At 44.7% G+C, this 8198-nt stretch overlaps 1 protein-coding gene and 1 long non-coding RNA gene across 3 annotated transcripts in view; one reads left to right on the top strand and one right to left on the bottom strand.

Moving 5' to 3' along the window:
* The window catches only part of SHISA6 (shisa family member 6), a 380723-nt gene that overhangs the window by 279030 nt on the left and 93495 nt on the right, over nt 1–8198 (top strand). The window lies entirely within an intron of this gene.
* Nucleotides 4782–8198, bottom strand: part of LOC102481179 (uncharacterized) — a 67787-nt gene continuing 64370 nt past the window's right edge. For both annotated transcript variants that reach the window (XR_001370967.1, XR_335679.1), the window contains exon 9: nt 4782–4811. This is a non-coding gene — a long non-coding RNA (uncharacterized LOC102481179). The remainder of the gene's footprint in view (nt 4812–8198) is intronic.

Here is an 8198-nt window from a genome sequence, read left to right on the forward strand (position 1 = left end):
CCCTTCTCCTCTCAGGATCTTGGGCATGCACGCACACGCGCCCGGCGTGAGTTTTAAGCCACCGGGTCCAGGACACGAACCGCAGTCGACTACGTGGGAGTCCAGCGACATAGCCATTACGCTAACTGCTGGTTCCCTGGTAAAGGGATTTGAATTTAAGTTTGTGCAGGACATTTTGCCTAAATACACAATACACTGTAAGTCAAATGATCATTAGATCCTCTCCCACTTCCATTTGGAGTCACTTAATTGTTAACATCATAAAATTGGCTCAGTACCCATCCCCCCTGGGCCCTAGCCCCATTACCCAAAGAAAAACATGTTTCTTGTAGATTCTGGGGGCTGGAGAAAGATTTCATTTCTCAGCCTGCCTGAGTTAGCCTTGCGTATTGTTCTTAGGGAAGGTGCAGCATGACGTAAAACTGGCCAACGTCTGCCCGGTGACAGCTTTACTATCCACACAGGTCCCTGTCTCATGCTCCGTTCCCTGAAATGAACATGTCAGGCTCCCTGGAGCAGAGAGCCAAAGAAGGTCAGAGTCCCACAGTGCAGGAAGGCCCCGTATACTCCCAGGCAAAGAAAGCAATCAAGCCAAAAAAGAAATCCTCTTTCTAAGTACCAGGTTCCTGCTGTTCATTGAAATAACCAGAAAGCTGCCACCCTGATTGTGTTTCTGCTTTTCCCATATATTTTCAGCTTTTCTCCCTTATTTACCAAAAGATTAATTTCCTCAGGCCAACAACTCAAAGTCTTTAACCACTTGGCCTCTACTGACTGTTCCAGCTTCATGCTTCAAAGGCTCTGGCCCAACAATCCACTCTCCATCTCCCCAACATACTATGTCCCTTCCCTCTTTCCCCTTTGCCCTCTCTACTCCCTCCACCAGCTGACTGAATCCTACAAGGCATTCACAACTTACTGTAAAGGCCACCACTCCAGGAAGCCTTGACTATAACAGGGGCATCTCTCTTTTAAATTGTTTTAATATTCATTATCCCTCACATATTCAGCCTTGCATTGTTACTGTTTGCATATATATATAGCTTATGTCCTATATTAGATTATCAAGCCCTGGAGGACAGGAACCAGGTCACATAAAGCATTTTTTATTATCCACTATACCCTGAATACAATAAGTACTTAATACATATTTTAAAACATTTCACTAAGCTAAGAGGATGACTTATAGCCACACTGTTAATTTTTCAAGGAGTGTTTCCTGGTTTCCCCAATGAGTATTTACTTGTTGGGCTTTCTCCACTGTGTTGAACAGATCCCTGCTCATATCCTTATACACACTGCTCTGCCTTCTCAGCCTCCAGTGAAAGGCTCTGGCATGTGAGTGAGGAAGAGGGTATGGCCCTCGGCTAAAGAGTGGGAAGAAGTACTTGGGAGACCCAGGGAGCTGACATATTGGAATGACCTTAGAAACAAGTCCCTTAGACTTAGAAAGCTATTTTGTCTGTTGCCCTCAGAGACAGACCCCAGCTGCCTACTTGGATGAGGTATGAAAACTTCTCTAGGATGTTGGAGTAATGCCACACGCCTCCACTCACATCCTGACCTACCTCTGCCTGGTCGCACCCTTCCCACACACGACCACCTCAGCCTCTCTCCTTTGGTGCCCAGTACCTCAGAATCCAGCATGCCCTCCCTTCTCTATGGAAGACCTGTGCTTTGTGGAGGAACAACATGGATGGCACTGCTCCAAAGCTAAGCTTCACCTTGGGCCAGCTTGCCATGCTACTCACAAGGGCACACCTTGCTCATCTGTGGGGGCGTCTGTCACAAAAGCAACCTCATACTTTTCTCCCTGGCGCTAGAAGAAATGTTCTTTGAGAATTGAGCACTTGTGAACAGTCATATTGACATTGTTGCACTCAACTCTCCTAATAGCAGAAATGTTGTCTCCACTACCATCTTAAACCCAGTGCTAAAAACTCAAAGAAGGTTCTTATAAAGTGAAGTACTAGGAAGGGGCCGTAGGTGAGGGGGTTCCTCAGGACTTCCTTCTTCCACTTTGATGCTGAGAGCACTTCAGCAGCCTTTGTCACATGTCTACAGGCCTGGATTGGGATGCATGGTCCAGGGTTTGACACTCTCTGCCTACACAGCAGTGCTCAGAAGACTATGGAACACAAGAATGGATGGATGCAAACATCCGGAGAACAGGAGGACACACTATCATCAATCCAAGAATGTAGATGTGGAGTCTGATGGTTCTTAGACTCCACCAACAGAGAAACCCTAGTCCATGGGTGTTGGCCAGGAAGGAATGTTAAATGTTAGATGTTAAATAGGCCATGCAGGATAAGCAAATTTGAGGAAGGGGAAACTACTGTTAGAGAAGACAAACAGCCCCACAAAGATCCCCCAGGGTGCCCCACTGGGGTGATGGCAACTCTGGTGGTAAAGGGTGTTTAGGAGAGGTAGGGAACCCAGTTCCCACAGCCCAGATCCACTGTCCTGGAATGACCTACTCAGACGTGGACACCCATTCCAATGTCCCCAAGGGTCTGCCACCATGAAGGAGAGGTAACTAGATGGCCATTGGATCCCAGGCAATCCCAGGAGCACTACTGGCTGCCTCATTTACCTGTTCATTTCAGCAAAACATTGCCTGCAGTTGAGTGAGACAGCCCAATACTAAGGGCTCGGGTCTTTGCAAGGATATTTCTAGAGCAAAGGGCACAGACTTGGAAATCAGAAGTCTAAAGTTATGATTCCATTTATCCCTATATTAACTCTTTATCCTTGGATAAGTCAATTTTCTGAACCTCAGTCCATCTGTGAAATGGCAATCCTGAAGGAAGGCTCCACCCAGCTTTCCAATTTAAGGATCTGCCTTCTACTTAGCTGTCTAATCATAGAACCTGCCCATCGATCCTTTTCTACATGGGATCTTGATACTGGATGGCTGATGGAAGGGACCAGAGTTGAGTATTTGTGAAGGACAGTTTCCATCTCCTCCAGCCCCCATCTCCCCCAGCTTTTTCATGGTTCCCTTGTTAAACAGATAAGATGGGGAAAGAGAAGTCATAATGAACTACCTATAACCTCCTATGACAGAACTAGAACGTTCAGATGATCAAAAGTCACCACTTCCCACATATCTATTCATCTGAACTTTTCTGATTCCCTTCTTTCAAGAACTGGGTTTCTTGGGACCAGCAATTAGCGTAATAGTTATGTCACTGGACTCCCATGTAGTCGACCGTGGTTCGCGTCCTGGACCTGGTGGCTTAAAACTCACACTGGGCACGTGTGTGTGCGTGCCCAAGATCCCAAAAGGAGAATGGAGGACAAGGGATTGCAGCGTGGCCATTCCCCCTGGGGGGTGATTTCTCACTTTCTGTCTCTCTGTCTCTCTCTGTCTGTCTGGCGAGCGCACGCACCCTATAGCAAAAAAACAAAACACACAAACAAAAAAACCTCTCCAAAAAAAAAAAAGAACTGGGTTTCTTCTGATTCTCTAACACAATACAAAGGTATTGTACTAGTTTGCTGTTGGTGCTGTAACAAATTACCACAAATTTACAGACTGAAAACACAAATTTATTATCTGACAGTTCTTGAAGTTAGAAGGCCATAATGGATGTTACTGGGCTGAAATTAAGGTGTCTACAGGGTCATGTTCTTTGTGAAGGCTTTCTGTGAGAATCCCTTTCCTGGCCTTTTCCAATTTCTAGAAGACTCCTGCATTCCTTGGCTCATAGCTTCATCATTCCAACCTCTGCTTCCATTCTCACAGTTTTTCTGACTCAGACCCTCCTGCTTTCTCTTATTTGGGTCCTGTAGTTGAACTGGCCACCAAAAGAGTCTAGGATAATCTTCCCATATCAAGATCCTTAATTTAATCACATCTTCATACTGTCCCTTTGGCTGTGGAAGGAACACATTCACATACTTCAGGGACCTTTAAGAAGGGCCATTATTGGGGACCAGCAGTTGGAGTAATGGCTGTGTTGCTGGACTCCCATGTAGTCAGCTGCGGTTCAAGTCCTGGACCCGGTGGCTTAAACTCACGCCAGGCCTGTGTGCGTGTGTGCCCAAGATCCTGAGAGGAGAATGGAGGAGAAGGGATTGCTGTGTGGTCATCCCCCCTGGTGGGTAATTTCTCACTTTCTGTCTCTCTGTCTCACTCTGTCTTTCTGGTGAGCACACGTGCCTTATAGCAAAAAACTCTCCAAATAAATAAATAAATAAAAAGAAGGACCATTATTTAGCCTGCCCCCAGTGTAGTGTGTTTGTCCCTAGTCACTCTCAAGACACACTACACTTTATGACTCCATATGCCTGTCCATAACCAGTCTTGCACCTTAGTCAGTCGTCCCCTTTCTCCAGATTAACATCCCAGACCCCATTCTTCCTCCTTTTCTATTGACCTTACAAAGACTTATATTTTTATAAGCACTTTTTCTGAAAATTTGGGATTCAAAGAATAGAATAAAAGCAGAGATCAGAAGAAAATTCCAAAATTGTTATTGAACGTCATTGATCCTAGAAATGTGTTGCTTACTGCCTCCCACAGGGACTTCTCTCACAGCCTGTGCTTTCCTCTGAGCCTCCTCCTTTCTGCTTACTGATGCCTTTTACAGACCAGGTTTGCTCTCTACTCATGCCCATCTGTCCCACCTAGTCCTACTTTTTGCATATCCACATGTTAAACCTGTTTAACAAAGGGCGATGGTTCTGGATCTCTTTTTGTTTCTTTCTTTTTCTTCTTTTCATTCTTCCTTTCTCTTTTTCTTTCTTCCCTCTCTCTTTTTTTCTTTTTCTTTTTCCAATTTGCTCGAGGGCATGTGTACTCACTGTGGGGATAAAAAGAAAGAATGAAAGGAAAAGTGAGAAAGCATTCCCAATGAGGGATGGTCATGCCACAATCTTGTCTCCTCCATTTCTCCCTTCAGGATTTTAGGCATGCACATGCAAACGCCTGAATGTTTTACAAGCCACCAGGTCTGGATTCAAACTGTGCTGTCAGCCATGTGAAATTCAACCATCTTAACCACCATGCCATGGGCTGACCCAGCTCTGGGTCTTTCATTGGAAGCTTTGAAATTATGAATTTGTCTTTAACATGGAATATCCCTATCACTACATTTATTGACTTTATAGGGAACATTACCAAGATAAATTCATTCAGGGCCAGATAGGGGTACACAGTAAAAATCAATGCTCTGCAAGATGATCCCACATGGGAAGATTCCCAGTGCAAGTCTGTGTACCAGGCATGTATGTGCCCATGATTTGGGACTGGTTGAAGACTTGGGGGTGAATCATGGCATCAAGACCCTGAAGGGGATACTGTCTTCCCCTCTATTGTTTATGGAAGGGATAAATAAACTTCTTTTAAAAGATGAATTTATTCACAAACTGTCAAAGTTAGTGCCTATGAATACAAAGTATTCATTCATTCACTCAATGAATCTTGATTGTGTATATCCACTGTGTCTAGGTCCCGCTCTTGACCCTAGAGTTATAATGATGAACAGACATTGATAACTATGTGGGAGATAGTTCATGTGCAACTTTAAGAAATTACCATCACTGCCCTCAACTTAATAGATTTTAAAGATCACCTCTAATTTCTGTCCCTTTGACCTTAGTATGACAATGGTCATAGAGCATCAGTAAGACAGTACAAGGGGACTACAAAAAGTTCATGGAAAATGGAATTAAAGTATGAGTTTTATTTTGGTGCAAAAAAAAAAAAGGAAGCCCATGTATAGCTTTTTTATAATGTGCATTGCCCAGAATACACATTTTCTATGGACTTTTTGAAGACCCCCCTCCCATATATGTCACAGACTTCTAAATCTCTTCTGTTATTTCTTAGATAGCAAAAAGACATGCCAGGATGGCTCTGTTCCCACATAAAAGAAGAAAAACTAGAGGAAAGTGGGGTGAGAGAGAGACCCACTCCCTCATTGTCATATTGAATGCACTTTAAAGCCTCAGCTTACAGCAGGATGGCCCTCGTCAGGGGTACCAACGGGGAAGCCAGAAAGCCGTTCACTCCCTCTTGACTAGTCCTCACGTCTTTGGGGAGTGGAAATACATGATGGATTAAAGCAGCTCTTGTTGATGTAAGAGGGAAACAATATCCCTGTTCTGAGGGCTTAAGACGGCAGAGGAGATCCAGTGTAAGTGCCTGAAAGCAGAGTCTGCTTTGGATAAGCTTCCATTCAGATAACGGAGAACCAAACACTCACTTTTCCCTCTAGGCCTTCTAGCCTGTGCAGCAAACCTCCTTGCTCTTGTTACATTCAGCTTCTAAAACCTTTAAAGCTTTCAAAATCTCTTTGATATTAGTGGTTCGTTTATTCTTTTCCCTGAAAGCTTATGGAAGCATAAAAATTTTAAAGCTGGAAGGGACCTCAGAGAACAGATGCATTATTTAATTTATATTTTTAATTTCCCTAATTCAACAACTTTGGGAGATGAGTTTATTCACTCCGTTGCTCTCTGCTCCTAGGTCTGTTTCCATTCTTTGCCTACTCACTGACATTTCCCTCTGGCCTCTCTTCCCACCTCCACCCCACACCCAGGCCAGCTTTTTCCTTGAAACCCGTTCTTCAATATTCCTTGCTTTTCTGAAACACTGTGTACCTGGGTTCCATAAATTGTCTCTCTTATCCTAAGGTAGGGTACAGCCACAGTTCCTGTCTGCTTTGAGTATCCTAGCTAGGTTACCAAGGGACAGGCTGTGCACTGACAAGGCCCCAATTTTATAAACGAGGATAGAATCAGCCAGAGGCATCCTCCAGGGTACAGCCTGCCTGCTCAGGCTTGTGAAAAAGTGGGTTACTGTGCTTCATCTGAGAACTGGGGGGGTCTGGAGGCTGGTTTTCAGCCGCTCAGGAATCTTAGGAGAAAGGAGGCTGTGGTACATTAGCATTATTCCTGGAGAGACACAGGGCAGTGCTTGGATTTGTCAGCATGGAGGCTAATCCAAGACTGACTTCCAAAAGGGAGAAGCTCTAAGTCCACTGTTCCTTTTACAAGGAAAAAGGAGGAGCCAGACAATGGCATAGTGGTGACACAACTGGCCCGTACAAGAAAGGTCCTGAATTCACATCTCAGGACCTCGCTGAGCACAGCAGACATGCACATACCTGTAATCCAGGCTGGCTGAGGTTGGAGGTGTATCATAGCATAGGGACCCTGTTGGAGGGTCTCTGTCTCTCTCTCATGGAAGAATTAAAATAAGATAAATAAATAAAAAGAAAATGGAGAAAGAACAGCATGATTTCATGAGCCACAATCACAAAACCATCCAACATCTCCCTCCCTTGAGGCTCTTGTCTAGAATTTAGGTCACATTCATGGGGAGGGGGACAGAGGCACCCTCTTAAGCCCACTATTTTTCTACAGAGGACCACTGGGGTCAGAACCTGCACAGTCCAGACAGCTCTGAACATCTGGCTGAGTGTACTTGAATTTTAGGGCTGAGAGTGTATTTGACCATAGCATGGGAAGCCAACCCTCTGAGACAGATGCTAAGACTGGGGAGCTGGGGGAGAGCAACTGCTGTCAAATGCCACCGCACACCCACTGTCTTCCCTTCCTTTCCAATCCCACCTGAGCAGGACAGACTATTCCTAAAGAGGCCTCAATCAACATTCCATCCTGATCTGGATGCTGTGGCTTCTACCCGTTCCTCTGAAGATGACTCTTACGGTCCAGTGCCTTTCCAAGGACAGAAGGCAGCTTCTAGCATAGTGGAGTGAGCCCCCTGTGGTAGGTAAAGTAATGGCCCCAAAATGTCCACATCTGAATCCTCAGAATTTATGAATATGGTATACTTCACATGGCAATGGAGATAGATTTGAAGATCATCTTGGATTATCTGGGCAGGCTCAATATAATCACAGGCTCCGTATGACATGGAGAAAGGACGATGTGAGTCCGACAGAGAAATTGGAAGATGCTGCACTGCTGACTTGGACAATGAAGGGCCAAGATCCAGGAGTGCAGGCAGCTTCTAGTGCAAGAGAATAGATTCTCCCTAAGCCTCCAGAAGGAACACAACCCTGCTGATACCATGATTTAAGCTTGGTGAGATCCATTTCAGATTTCTGATCTCTGGAACTATCAGGTAATAAATTTATGCTGTTTTAAGCCATTGAGTTCATGGTAATTTTTCACAGCAGCACTAGGAAAAGAATATGCCATATAAAAATGAAAGCAGCAGG

The sequence above is a fragment of the Tupaia chinensis genome, unplaced genomic scaffold, assembly GCF_000334495.1.
Source record: "Tupaia chinensis unplaced genomic scaffold, TupChi_1.0 Scaffold000493_1, whole genome shotgun sequence".
In the NCBI taxonomy this organism is placed as follows: Eukaryota; Metazoa; Chordata; class Mammalia; order Scandentia; family Tupaiidae; genus Tupaia; species Tupaia belangeri.